Genomic DNA, 14512 nt, shown 5'->3' on the forward strand with positions numbered 1-14512 from the left:
TCTTCCAACTCCGTAATATTGTGAATATTCTTCCAAAACTGTCTCAATCAGATGCGGAAATTTTATTTAATGCGTTTATTACATATCGGCTTGATTACTGTAACATATTACTTTCGGGTCTCCCGATGTCTAGCATCAGAAGTTTGCAGCTGGTTCAAAATGCCGGAGCAAGACTTTCAGATTTAATTTCCACATATGTTCCTGCACAAAGCCTCTGCTCGGAAAATGCCGGTCTACTTGTGACTCCAAGAGCCAAGAAGAAGTCTGCAGGCTGTGGAATGCTCTGTTTCCAGAGATAAGATCTCCAACCTCAGTGGAAGTTTTTAAATCTAGACTTAAGACACACTTCTATTCAATAGCTTATGATTGATGCCCACCTCATATTTTTCTTTTCCAGTCTTTTTCCGCCTGCCTGGCTAGTGTTGATACGAGGGAGAAGGACGATTTGAGACGGGTCAGCGGACCAACATCTGGACCTAAAGCGTGTATACGCCTGAATCGACCAGCCGGCAGAGATGGGAAGCTGCGTTATTGCTGTTATGGACTATCTGGACATATTTCAACATATTAGCTATTGTTTTGTTTTATTGATGTTCTCTATGTTTTGTGTACTCAATGCTAAATCTATTGCACCCTGCTCATCCAGGAAGGGGGTTTACCACTTGTGAGGCCCCTTCTCAAGGTTTCTTTTTCCTTGTGCTTGAGGTTTTGAGTTTTTCCTTGCCCGGATGTTGGTTTAAGATCAGGGGATGGTGGCATATATATACACATACATTTTTTTCACAGTTGTGTACATTCGTTTAGGGGTGTGAAAGCCCAGGAGAGACACTGTCTCTGACCCTGTTTGTCTTCGTTTTGAGGGACCTGTAGCGCCTCCAATAGGGCAACAGGTCAATGATGTAGTGGCTTGGGTGGGAATTGTCTTTTATAATGTTAATGGATCCGCTACAATATGACAAGCCGGTAAAGTCTTCTAGGCAGGGCAGAGAGAATCTGATTATATTTTGGGCTGTGTTGATTACTATCTGTATTGTTTTCCTGTCCACTGCTCCCAAAAGTGCCCGTTAATGCTTGAAATTGTTGCCATTGTTCTTACATTAGGTGTTAAGAGCTAGGGTTGGGGCTTCAAATAAGGGATTTTAAATTGATTTTATGATTCAGAAATAGGATTGGGGCAATAGTTAAAAAAATAAGGTTTAGGCGACTTATTAGGGTATATAACTGGATTTAGGGTTCCTAAATTGGGTTGGAGCTAGGGTTACAGCTAGAGTTAGGAACTAGGGTGTGAGCATCATATTATGATTTGAAACTGAATGTATCTTTTCAAAATAGGTTTGAAACAGGGTTAGAGCTTGGGTTTCAGCCAGATTTAGGTTTGGGCTTCAAGTCAGGGTTTTAAACTGATTTTAGGGATCTTAAATAGCGTTTGGGGCCCTGATTTTTCTCATCGTATTGAACATATCTTCCAATAATTTACCTAATATTTAATTTAATGTAACATAGTAATGATGATGGCAGCTGCGGCTACACCGGCTCGCTACAGTTTTTTACACTTCGGTCATAAAACCTAGTCTTGACGGCGAACAAAGTCAACTCAAACCGCAGATTAATATACGATCGCAATTCTTTTGCTGGATACGCGATCCTCCAGAAATCAAGCGCTCGGTGCTACCACCACTCGGGAGTGTTTACTTAGCCTCGGACTGCTACGTCAACAAGACCCAGCGGCCTACAAAGCAGCGAAGCAGAGTGGCAAGAGAGAGGTGTGACCGGAGGAGGAAGCGAGGTTGTCGGGCCGGACTAACCGCTAGGCTAAAGGCTAAACCCTTACAAACGCCTCTCCCCCTCCATTTTCCTCTCCAACGTTCGGTCTCTGGACAATAAACTGACCATTTATAACTGGAACTAACATCGAACCGCGAGATGAAGAACTGCTGCGCTAAAATTCTGACGAAGATATGGTTAAACTTATCTATCCCGGTTGACGCTCAAGGAAACTGTGCGGGTCAGATGTATCGACATTTTGTTCTGCATACACGTGTACACTAATGACAATAAAGTATATCTGAATCTGAATCTGAATCTGAACATATGAGTAACCAGGGTTGGGTGGGGTTACTTTAATTTGATTACTTTCAATTACTTTTGGATTACTCCAATACCAAATATGCTAATAAAAGACAAAATAAACTAAATGTGACTCACAACACGTGGTAAGCTTTCTCTCCTGGCTTTGATCTCTTTGATCTCCGGCAAAACTAACACAAAATGCGACAGAAACAAAATGAAAATAAATCCAAACAGCTTGCCAACATCATTTTTGCCGTTCCATGTATTCCGTTACTCCCCAAGCTTGCACAAAATTTAGTAATTTTATTCATATTTAGTTTCTTTTGTCTTTTATTAGCATATTTGGTATTGGAGTAATCCAAAAGTAATTGAAAGTAATCCAGTTAAAGTAACCCTACCCAACCCTGAGAGTAACACGTTGTCATTTTTTTAGAAATGCATATCAAACTTTAGCACTTTGCTCTAATAAGTATCAAAAAACTAACTTTTCGCTTGAAAAAGGTCAGACATCCCCTTTTCTATAAGGCACACTGAAGAATGGCATTAGCTGAATTATTTAAACCGTTTTACACCCGAACCAACTTACCATGTTGCACAAACTCAACTGGGAGCTATTAAACAAAATTTCTGGCTTGTTAAGGGTTTTTAGGTGCGCCTTATGTCAGAAAAATGCGGTCATTTGTCCAGAAGTAATCAAAGACTACCCAAACAAACATCTGTACTAATGTAGTGTGAATGTTAAAATAAAGGCGCACTTCCATTTAAGTTTTACATAGGAGTAACTTGAGTCAACTGCCATAGATAAGGGACTTGAATCATGAATCAAGAGTAAAACATTTTGCATGATGATGTCAAATTGATGCAAAGATTTATAAGTCATAAAAAACAAAATAATGGCTTCTCCTTGGTTAGGTTTTCTCAAGTGTTTGTCTTGAGTTATTTCCTTAAGTCGTTGTGGTCTCTTTATAGCTTCCACCTGTGTGTCATGGAATAACCATTAGGCTTAGTGGGTTCTTGTTTTCTTTTAAGGATCTTAACGTTCCTGATCTATTATCATTTTGTATTACTTCATTGCCAATTTTTTTTCTATATATGTGTGTATTTGTGTTCGTCCAATTGTCCTAAAATTATTGTGGGAATTTGTAGAGGTTGGAATTCATTTTGTTCTCTCTCTATCAAGAAAAAGTTTTTGTACTGCCAGAAACGCAGTTATGCTGTAGGTGGTACCGTGGAATTAGTAAGGTAGTTGTTAGTTCACTCGTAAAGTCATTAAATGTTCAGGATCAGAACGGAAACAGGACCCACTTGCATTTTTATTGAAAGAGAGAGGAAAGGCTGCGCCCACGATCCGGTGTTCGCTGGATGCGGGAAGCAAGTCGTTTTTGGATTCGGACTGAGATCCGAACACGGATGTGGATCTTCCGTAGCGAGCGATGGTGCTGTCAGGGACGGAGAAATTGGTCGGTAGCCGGGACTGGGAGAGCCAGGCGTGGTCGGGGTCGGAAACAAGTCGTAAGCCAGAACGGGAGAGTAGACGTAAGCCGGGACAGACGTGGTCAGAGCAAAACAGGTCGTAGCTGGAGACAGACGGAAGCAAATCTCTCTCGTACTCGGATTGCGATGCGAACACTGAAGTGGATCTTCCATAGCAAGCAATGGCGGTGTATAAGGCGGAAAACTGGTCAGTAGCCGGGACTGGGAGAGCAAGAAGTGGTCGGGGTTGGAAACGAGTCGTAAGCCAGAACGGGAGAGTAGACGTAGTCGGGGACAAAAAGAGGTTGTAAGCCGGGACAGGAGAACAGACGTGGTCAGAGCAAAACAGGTCGTAGCTCGAGACAGTCGGAAGCAAATCTCTCTCGTACTCGGATTGCGATGCGAACACTGAAGTGGATCTTCCATAGCGAGCGATGGCGGTGTCAGAGGTAGAGCAAGAAGTGGGTTGGAAACAAGTCGTAAGCCAGAACAGGACGTAGTCGGGAACAAAAAGGGGTCGTAAGACGGGACGGGAGAGCAGGCGTGATCGGGATCAAAACGGGTTGTAGCCGGAGCAAAAACGGGACAGGCGGGGGTCAGGGTCGACAAAGTCTTGCCTTGTATACATGGAGATTCGCAGACGGACCGACAACAGGGGATCGACAGGAAAAGGTTCAAATAGTGACAGGGAGCCAATCAGAACCCGCAGTGGGTGGCGCCAAATGAGCGGGCACAGCTGAGTCACATCAGTGATCATGACATAAATAGGCGCTCGACATGAAATTTTTTACATTACCCTTTATTTGACTCGCAAAAGAAGTGATTCATTAATAACACATCGACCTTAGGGCATTTAGAAATACATCTTTTATGTACTACCGGAGTCAATGTGACAAAAATGGACCAAGTACATGGTATAAATCTGTGAATTTTCAATTACTTTGTAAATTACCGGTTGGTGCCATTTTCATCCTTTATATGCTATAAGAAATCACAGTCAAATTTTAACTTTCAAGTGTTAGTGTTCTTTTTTTTAATTAAAGAACCCAAACACACTGAAAAGGCCAAAATGGGACATAATATGCCAAACCAGACTTTCCTTTTTAGTGACTTTATCTTATAGAAAGGTACAAGAAACAAAGTTGTCTGTTCATTTAAAGTAGTATGGTGTTTAACCCTTTAGGAAACTTCTCTACTACTACTACTAGACATGCATGTTAGGCAGGGGTCTGGCATGGAAAGACAGGAAGCCGGTGAGCTTAGAAAGACGAAAAGCCAATCTGTTAATGAGCCGCAGCTGGCGCCACACGGGCGGGGCCAATTGGGCGCCATGGCAACCTTGACAGAACATATAAAAGCAGTATCCTTCAGAATATTGTGACTGATCGTTAAATTAGTTTTATAGTCTGTCAATCAAAGAAAACTAAAACAAATGGACGAGATTTCCCCTTTCTGGGAATCCTATGAAATGTTTAAACACTTTTAGAAACAAGAAAAACGTCACTGGGCTTCGCGTTGCCGGGCATTCTACTTGGGTGAGGTTGTTGGTGCCGTGGTTTGTTGAAAAAGCGCCAGGGAGCCACTAGGGAGGTGCCAGAGAACAGTGTGACCGCAAGCAGCTCCAGAGTCACTTACACAAGAAAGCAGGGCTTTATCGATTTCGGGGGAATTTATTGGGGGTGCCTAGGTGCAAAACCTAGCTAAAGCCACTCCCCGAGGCTTAAAGTACTGCTGTGTGAATTCCACAAAAATAATTTCAGCTGTTTTAGAGCCACATACGAACACACAAACACACACACTGGCAAATTGGAATGGATATAATAGTCTTGGGCAGCACGGCGGCGCAGTGGTTAGCGCTTGTGCGGCACAGTTCATGTCATGGGAACCTGTCGTGGGTTCAAATCCAGCTCCAGACTTCCTGTGCGGAGTTTGCATGTTCTCCCCGTGCTTGTGTGGGTTTCCTCCGGGCACTCCGGTTTCCTCCCACATTCCAAAAACATGCATTTCAGGTGAATTGGCCGGTCCAAATTGTCCCTAGGTGTGAATGAGCGAGTGAGTTGTCTGTCCCCGTGTGCCCTGCGATTGGCTGGCAACCAGTTCAGGGTGTCCTCTGCCCACTGCCCGATGATTGCTGGGATGGGCTCCAGCACCCCCGCGACCCTACTGAAGATAAGCGGTGTAGCTAATGAGATGAGATGAGATAATAGTCTTGTCAGGACCAGAACAGGAAACAGGAATAGAACCCACTCACGTAACGTTACTCACAGTTTACTGGGGAGAAGAGGAATGAGCGCACACTCGGTCCGGGGATCGTTGGTCACGGAAGTAGATTGATCGAAACAAGGAAGTGGTCAAAATCAAACAGATCAGGGCGAGAACAAAACAGGAGCAAAACACAGGCAAAAACGGTGATTCACACGGCTTGACACATCACAACAGAGTTTAGCAGGAGTTTAGCAGGAGTTTCGCTGACGCTCCAGCCCCAGGCGACTCACAACACAGCGTTTAAGTAGTCAGGGAGCAATCTGTCAATGGTGTCCATGGGCGGGACCAACTGGGCGCCATGGCAACCGTGACAAAACCTGGCACCACACGGCGGGGACCAATTGGGCGCCAGGGCAACCGTGACAAGTCTAGACTAGATAAATAGATATGCTACAAGAGTAAAACTGTTGTTTCAATGTTGTAGATCGAGATGACGGCTCTCCTATTCAGTGCTTTTTTTTCGCGTACCTTCGATGTTTGTCCTTGGACAAAAGTTCTACACATCCCTGTCAAAAAGCCCCCAAACATTTGTAGACCAAGGCCATAAATCATTTGTGTGGCTGCACAGGTGTGGGCGCCTTAATGTGTGAACCTATGTGCTAGATTAACAAAACTTGCTTCCCTGATTAACTTCTTTATGTCATGATTACCGATATGCATCACCTGTCCCCGCTCCTTTGGCGGCAACAGCCTCGGACTCTGATTGGTTCTCTGTCTCTATTTATACCCCCTCCTATCTGTCCCCTATATCAGTCCGTCTGCGAACTTCAGTTTACACTAAGCAAGCCTTTTTCGACCCTGACTTTCACACGTTTTTTGCTCCTGTCTGTCCCCCGTCTTCGACCCATTTTTGATCCTGACCACCTCTACTCTCCCGTCCCAACTTTCGACCTTTTTGTCCCCAACCACGTCTACTCTGCTTTCCTCGCTCATGACTCGCTTCCGATCCCGACCAGGTTTTTGCTCATCTGTCCTGGCTAATGACCCGTTTTCCGTTCCCGACACCGGTATCGCTCGTCACAGAAGATTCACTTCGCGTTCAGAGCGACCTGCTTCCTGCGTCCAGCAACCACTGGATCGTGGGCGCAACCCTTACTCTTTCTTCCAATAAAGCTTGTGAGAAACGCAACGCAAGTGGGTCTTGTCTCCGTTCTGGTCCTGACACTATCAGTGTTCATTTTACCTCTGAAAAGTGATGGGTCCCGGGGACTCACATGCTCAAAAATCTATGGGTCCCAACAGAGATCTATGGGTCCCCAAAATTTTGTGTTATAGCAGATGAAATTGTAAATCGGCGACAAATATATAATATAAATCTATATATTCTTTCAGTTTTAATCATCACAGTTTATTGGTAATACAAATCAGTTATCACTTTAACTGATTTTTCAGTTCACAACAATATTGTACATTATACAAAATATTATTGCTGAAATAATTATATTAATCTACATTTTCATTCAGTTTTAATCATCACAGTTCATTGGTAATACAAAGCAGTTATCGCTTCAGATATTTCAGTTCACAATATTGTACACTATACAAAATAATATTGCTGAAATATTTATATAATTATGCAGTTTTAATCATCACAGTTAATTGGTAATACAAAGAAGTTATCACTTCTAATTTTTCAGTTCATATATTCTTCGTGGTTTGCTGTCCCGCCATAGTTGGAATGCCTTCTCAAAGTCCAATCCATTATCATTCTCCTCATAGCGTAACCAGTAATATAATTTAGTCAATTTGGGCAGAAAAGTCCTTTTCTTGCTAGTATTATTTTGTTTATTTTCTTTCGTCGAATCGTTTGCTTCAAAACACGTGTTTTCCTTGCCTTCGCGGTCTTCTGAAGAATTTCTCCGTTTTTTGTGCCGGAATTATTGCCGTTGTTACCACTTTCTGTATTATGTTTCGACTTATTTCCGACACTGAAGAAATTACCAATTTTTTGTTGATTTGCACCTAGTACCAACTGTTTTTTCGGAGGCATACTTCTCTTTCACTCGACAACAATGACGTCATCTCGAAGCAACGAGATCTCGTTTGCCGAGATCGGCGCGAGACCAAAACAACAATGGCGGATCTGCCTGACGAAAAGTTTGGAGTGCAATAAATCTTTGTTAAAAAAAAAAAAGTAATCAGGTAATAATGACAATTTGGTGTCAAAAACGTTGCGTCCCGGGGACGCACGTTGATTTGACACAATGCGTCCCCAGCAAAAATGATGCGTCTAAGACGCAGGGACGCGGGCAAACGAGAACACTGCACTATTAAAGGCAATGGTCACAGAACATTAGTCTTTTCCCAAGGTATTTAGTGATAACGTAGAAATTTAAGCTATTTTTAACTACTGTACCGCCACTTTGACTAAAGTTCAAGCTGAATTTTTTTTTTTAATTACTCATGCTCAATTTATGTCAGAAAAGCAAGCAATTTCACCAAGGCATGTGGACTTCTCATCTCATCTCATTAGCTGCACCGCTTATCCTCAGTAGGGTCCCTGTAGTGCTGGAGCCCATCCCAGCAATCATCGGGCAGTGGGCAGGGGACATCCTGAACTGGTTGCCAGCCAATCGCAGGGCACACAGGGACAGACAACTCACTCTACGGACAATTTGGACTGGCAAATTAACCTGACATGCATGTTTTTGGAATGTGGGAGGAAACCGGAGTGCCCGGAGGAAACCCACGCAAGCACGGGGAGAACATACAAACTCCGCACAGTAAGTGGATTTGAACCCACACAGGAGGTTCCCAAGACCTTAGAACTGTGCCGCACACGCGCTAACCACTGCGCCGCCGTGCTGCCTCGCATGTGGACTTATTTTATCCAAATGCTGCCAAGTGCTTTTAAGAGAAGTCTCAAATTATTTCTTTCTGCTGCGCGACTTGACAAAAAGCAGCGGTCCTCGTTAGTTCCCCATTTCACCTCGGTTATAAGGGAGCCTTTATTCGTCGGTGACGTCGTACTATGAGAAAGGTCCAATGTTTACCCAATGTGATGATGACAGAGCCCTTTGTCAGTTCTACAATTGCCAAAAATGGTCTTTAATGGCAATACTCATTTGGAGTTGCTCGCCATTGGAGGAGACGCCTATTATGTTGAACAAATATTTAGTTTCTATCTTAGTCGTAATGAAAACACGATGATACGAGAGACCGTCTTTAGCGAGGTATTCTTTTAAGCTTAACCAGGTCACTTTCAACCACGCCTACTCAAAAAGCTTTCAGGACATTTTGAAGTGGACCCTCGACAACAAACTCAGCATTTGAGTGAAGTCAGGTCCAACTTTGAGGTTTAAAACCACCTCTGCTTAAAATAAATTGCTTTGGCGAACGTCACTCTGATGCGAACGACCCACACGCAGGTCGACATCTTATCAAGCTATCCTGGTTAATTTGAGGAATGTCTCCCAAGTAGTTCTGGGAATAAGTTGGCTTCTGTATCCAAACACCCCGCCGCTTTGGCATGCAGACTCTTTGTTGATGAATTTGAGAGGACTCCGGATTGTTCATGCTTTTAGACATATTTCTTGACGTTTTTTTGACGTTTTCTTTCTAGTACCGTAAATTCCGGACTATAAGCCGCTACTTTTTTCCCAAATGTTCAACTCTGCGGCTATTTCAGTGATGCGGCCAATTAATGTAATTTTTCTAACGGCCGCCAGCGGTGCTCGAGTACAAAAGGTAAGATTTAGACCACTGCAATATATGCACCGAGGAAGACTGCAACTTCTTAGCTTGTGCACAAATTAAATTAGCGTAGACATATCCTCATCATGCAAATTGCAAAAAGAAAGGCACATGACGCAGCTTTCAAGCTAAACGCAATCGAGCAGTCCGATAAAGAAGGAAACAGAGCTACTGCACGTAAACTTTACTTTGCGAGCGTGTTGTTAGCGTGTTTTTGAATAAGGGAGCGTGGGACGACGTCTATATGACAAAGTCTCTTTCCCATACTGAGGGAAGACGACTTTGATGACGTAAGTTATAAGGAGGAAGGTGAGGACGGTTTAACGTGATTTCTAAATGTACGGTATGTTTTTTTTAACAGACCCGTTTGCTGTGTTTCTAGTAGCGTTTTGCTGCCCTTCACAGGCACGGTTTGGGATGAAAGCTATAATATTATTATTAAAGCTTTGAAAACTCTCTCGGTGTACCGTTTTTCTTTGTAAATATGTGTAACCATGTATAATATGTATTTGCAACTGTATATTTTTGTAATGTATTTATTTTAGAGACTTTTTCTGATATGTTTTCCACGGGTGAATCAAAAAGAAGGGGCGAAAACAACGGGGGCTGACGGGATGTGGAGTAAAGGTGAGACGTGTTTGTGGACGCAGCGGACAATAGTAGATATATATTTTTACCACCCTTACCTTTGGAAATATACATTTTTTTCCCTTGGATTATTTTCAACGGGACCCGGACTCTGCAGGTCTGCATCAAACCTTAAGTACCGTTATCATTTTCCGTTCAATTTGCCGGCTGTGGTTTTTGGACTGTGTACTTTATATTCAGTTACAATCGTGGGACTCAAATTCGGGGTACAAATAAAAATGACTTGACTTGACTTGACTTTTGTCATTTTGTTACTTGTTTTAATGTGGGCGCATGCGGATTATATACAGGTGCGGCTTGTGTAAGTACAAAAGCAGTTATCCTCTTAAAATGTGGTGGGTGCGGCTTATAATCAGGTGCGCTCTATAGTCCGGAATTTACGGTATATTAGCAGTGTCTGAAATAACGTCTGCGTGCATCTTGTACGTCGGGCGTACAACTTACACAACGTCTCTGCCCAGGTGGCCGACAACTTTTTCCAGAAAGAAAAAAAAACCTTTGCTTTATTCCAATTTAAAATCTTCGCTCGGTTTGGAAATTTCGGAATTTCGGTTTGTTTGGCAATTTGCATACTCGGCAGCCAATCAGAAACCTGCATCGAATCACTTCGTGCTTCCGGACTTTCCAGAGCCTTATAAGGTCGAGCATTTGTATTCTGTTCTGGTCGTGACACTTAACCTACAATTAACCATTTGCATTTATAAAGTAGCGGAGTACCATAATGATACACAAAGTAGTAATTACTGTAAAGTTAATTATTTTTATTAAGTACACGTTTAAGAGTAAAGTAATTGCGTTCCAGGAACCGTGCATCACAGTATTTGCTAACCGAACCGAGGAACACTTAATTCATGCATATTTATTCCTAACTGAAAAAATGGATAGGTCTCCAGGATGGGCTTCATTTATGAACCCATAGTTGCCCAACCCCTGATCCACAAGGTCTGCGTTTGCTAACCCCGCACTTAAAATCCAATTAAACGCTTTGTTTTCTGGGAGTTGTGTTGACAAGTCAGTGTGCCCTGCATTTAAATAGAAGTCATTCACGCCTTTCACCTTATCACGGAACTGTGAGGAGATGGCCGCTAGCCACTTAGCAAATTGACTTAAGCCTCTTGTTTATAATTAGGTTGAGCAAAGTGGCACTTAAGCAACGTGGCTATAGGAGTTCCTTTGAAACGGATAAGATGATTTCGGACAGGAACTCACCGCCGTGTCTGTTTCCCGTCGAAAGAGCTTTGTTTTATTGCAACCTTGACTTTTTTTGTTTGTGATCCAACCTTGTAAAATTGGGAGTTATTGCGTGTCGAGTCCTCTGATTAATACCCCAAGAACGAGCTATAAAATGTTGACTCACTCACTTCACATTTGGCTATTTTGCGTTTATAGTCGACTCCTGAAGAAACTAGTATTCTTGACGGCATGCAGTGTGGTATTGTACTACTTTGATGCTCTTAATGGTTATTTGTTATTGATGGATTTTGCTACCTTGCTATGTCCTGCATGACATTTACAAGAACGATTCATTTCAAGAGTAAGTACAACGGAACGATTCCTACATAACAAGACAAACTGAGCCAAAAGAAACTCATGATGGGGAAATCAATAGCAATTACCGTATTTTCCGCACTATAAGGCGCACCGGGTTATAGGGCGCACCCCGAAAAAATCGTTTTTGGTACTATTTTTGACATACATAAGACGCACCAGATTATAAGGCGCTACAATGGGGACGTGGACAAAACAGTCAGATAGTTCAGTCCAACTTATTACCCCCTTACCATGCCGAAAGCTTGCAAAGACGCAAATACGTGTCAAGAACACGTGCGGATGCGGTGTCCGTACGATGTCACTCAAATGCATCGTTCCATCATTCGGAAGGTTAAAGTCTTGGGATTCAAGAAATGCCAACCATTCCTTACTTTCTATTTTCTTTTTCGCTCGCAACTTTACTGTGCATATGACAATAAACACTTGGAATTGAGTTTAATTTAAAAATAGACACTCCATTCCATCCATTATCTGCACCGCTTATCGCAGAAACATCGAGTTCAGTCTGAAACAAGATACAGGGACAATATAAAACCCGGAGTAGCTCACTGAAGTCGTTGTGTTCAATAAAATGTGCAGCCAATGTCCTCTTATATCCGTGAGGGTAGTAAATCCAGGAGAATAAAATAATTACAAATATAGTATAGAAAAAAAATGCTTTATGCCGTCAGCCACGTGCTATACACATTCATCTTTTTCGGCCAATTGCAGGCCGGATCGTGGGCGCAGCCCTTCCTCTTTTCTTTAACAAAAATTGTGAGAAACGTAACGCAATTGGGTCCTGTTTCCGTTCTGGTCCTGACAGACTCAACTAGAACTTAAGTCTACGGCTGCTTTATTTTGAGTTTCTATGGACTGATAAACCGCTCCAATAAGATTTCTGCACACTTTTTGTTGTTTTTAGATTTTGAAAAATAGAGTCCACGATAAAATCCACCACTTTTATTCTGAACAGTTTGGCTGTTATTGAAAATGTCCATATTAACTTGCCGATAATGCATGCTATTTTGGTTAGTGATGGGCAGGGTTGGGTAGGGTTACTTTAACTGGATTACTTTCAATTACTTTTGGATTACTCCAATACCAAATATGCTAATAAAAGACAAAAGAAACTAAATATGAATAAAATGACAAAATTTTGTGCAGGTTTGGGGAGTAACGGAACACATGGAACGGCAAAAATGATGTTGGCAAGCTGTTTGGATTCATTTTCATTTTGTTTCTGTTGCATTTTATTTTAGTTTTGCCGGAGATAAAACAGATCAAAGCCAGGAGAGAAAGCTTACCACGTGTTGTGAGTCTTAATTTTTTTCATTCTAGTTTCTTTTGTCTTTTTTATCATATTTGGTATTGGAATAGTCCAAAAGTAATTGAAAGTAATCCAGTTAAAGTAACCCTACCCAACCCTGGTGATGGGTTAGTTTAACACTTTCAGGACAAAATCACGTTTTTGTCCCGTGACATATGTCGTTGATATTATGGAATTCGAGTTTGAATTGTTCTCCATGTTAAAGTATTTTGGCAGTCACACAATTAAAGTTGAAGTATGCCACTTATTTATAGTTTTGTCCCGGAATTGGAGTCATTCTTATGGCCTGTGAACAGAGAACTGTGATTTGTGGAGTCACCAAAAAGTCTATGAGGCCATTGTGAGATTTATTTTGCTGTCTCCTTTCTGCAGTTCGGCCTGACAAAGGAACTACAAGCACGAACGGCTCCCAATGAAGTTTTTTTTAACACGTTTGGGTAATTACGAGCTTTGAGTGACAGCACCGTGCCAAAAGGCTGAGACGCTCTCTCATTTAGGGCTGGGCGATACTAGGAATTTTGGTATCGATCCAACCCAGGTAGATTGATACCGGTTTGATATTTTTTCCATGGAAATTTCATGATCATTGAGTAATTGACCTCCTGGGTCAATTCATTAGATTTATGATAAGCACAAATATTTTAATAAAAATAAATGTTTCATGTTTTATTAAACAACTACAATGCAAACTTAATAGTATTACAAAAAGATTCTGAGACGGTAACTCATTCAAAAAGATATACAGCCGCACCTGTATATAAGCCGCAGGCGCCCATATTAAAACATGTAACATAATCACGAAGTTAACCCAAACCTGACTTCCTGCAATTGTGACTGAATATGAAGTAAACAGTCCAAAAACATCAGCCGGCAAATTAAAAGTAAAATGATACCGGTAGTTAACATATGACGCAGACCTGCAGAGTCCGGATCCCGTTGAAAATAATCCAAGGGAAAAAAATGTATATTTCCAAAGGTAAGGGTGGGAAAAATATATATCCACTATTGTCCGCTGCGTCCACAAACACGTCTCACCTTTACTCCACTTCCCATCAACCCCCGTTTTTGATTCGCCCGTGGAAAACATATCAGAATAAGTTTCTAAAATAATACATTACAAAAATATACAGTTGCAAATACATATTATACATGGTTACACATATTTACAAAGAAAGACGGTACACCGAAAGAGTTTTCAAAGCTTTAATAATAATAGTATAACTTTCATCCCAAACCGCGTCTGTGAAGGGTAGCAAAACGCTACCAGGAACACGCTCGCAACACAAGAAAACGGGTCTGTTAAAAAAAAAAAATTCGGTACTTGTAAAAATCATGGTAAACCATGCTCATCTTCCTCCTTATGACTGATGTCATTAAAGACTTTGTCATATAGACGTCGTCCTACGCTCCTTTATTCAAAAACACGCCAGCTACACACTCGCATATATTCCACCGGTCTAAATCTAACCTTTAGTACTCGAGCGCCACCGGCAGCTGTTAGAA

This window comes from Urocampus carinirostris, chromosome 5, assembly GCF_059441175.1.
Source record: "Urocampus carinirostris isolate Australia breed hairy pipefish chromosome 5, RoL_Ucar_1.0, whole genome shotgun sequence".
Lineage (NCBI taxonomy): Eukaryota > Metazoa > Chordata > Actinopteri > Syngnathiformes > Syngnathidae > Urocampus > Urocampus carinirostris.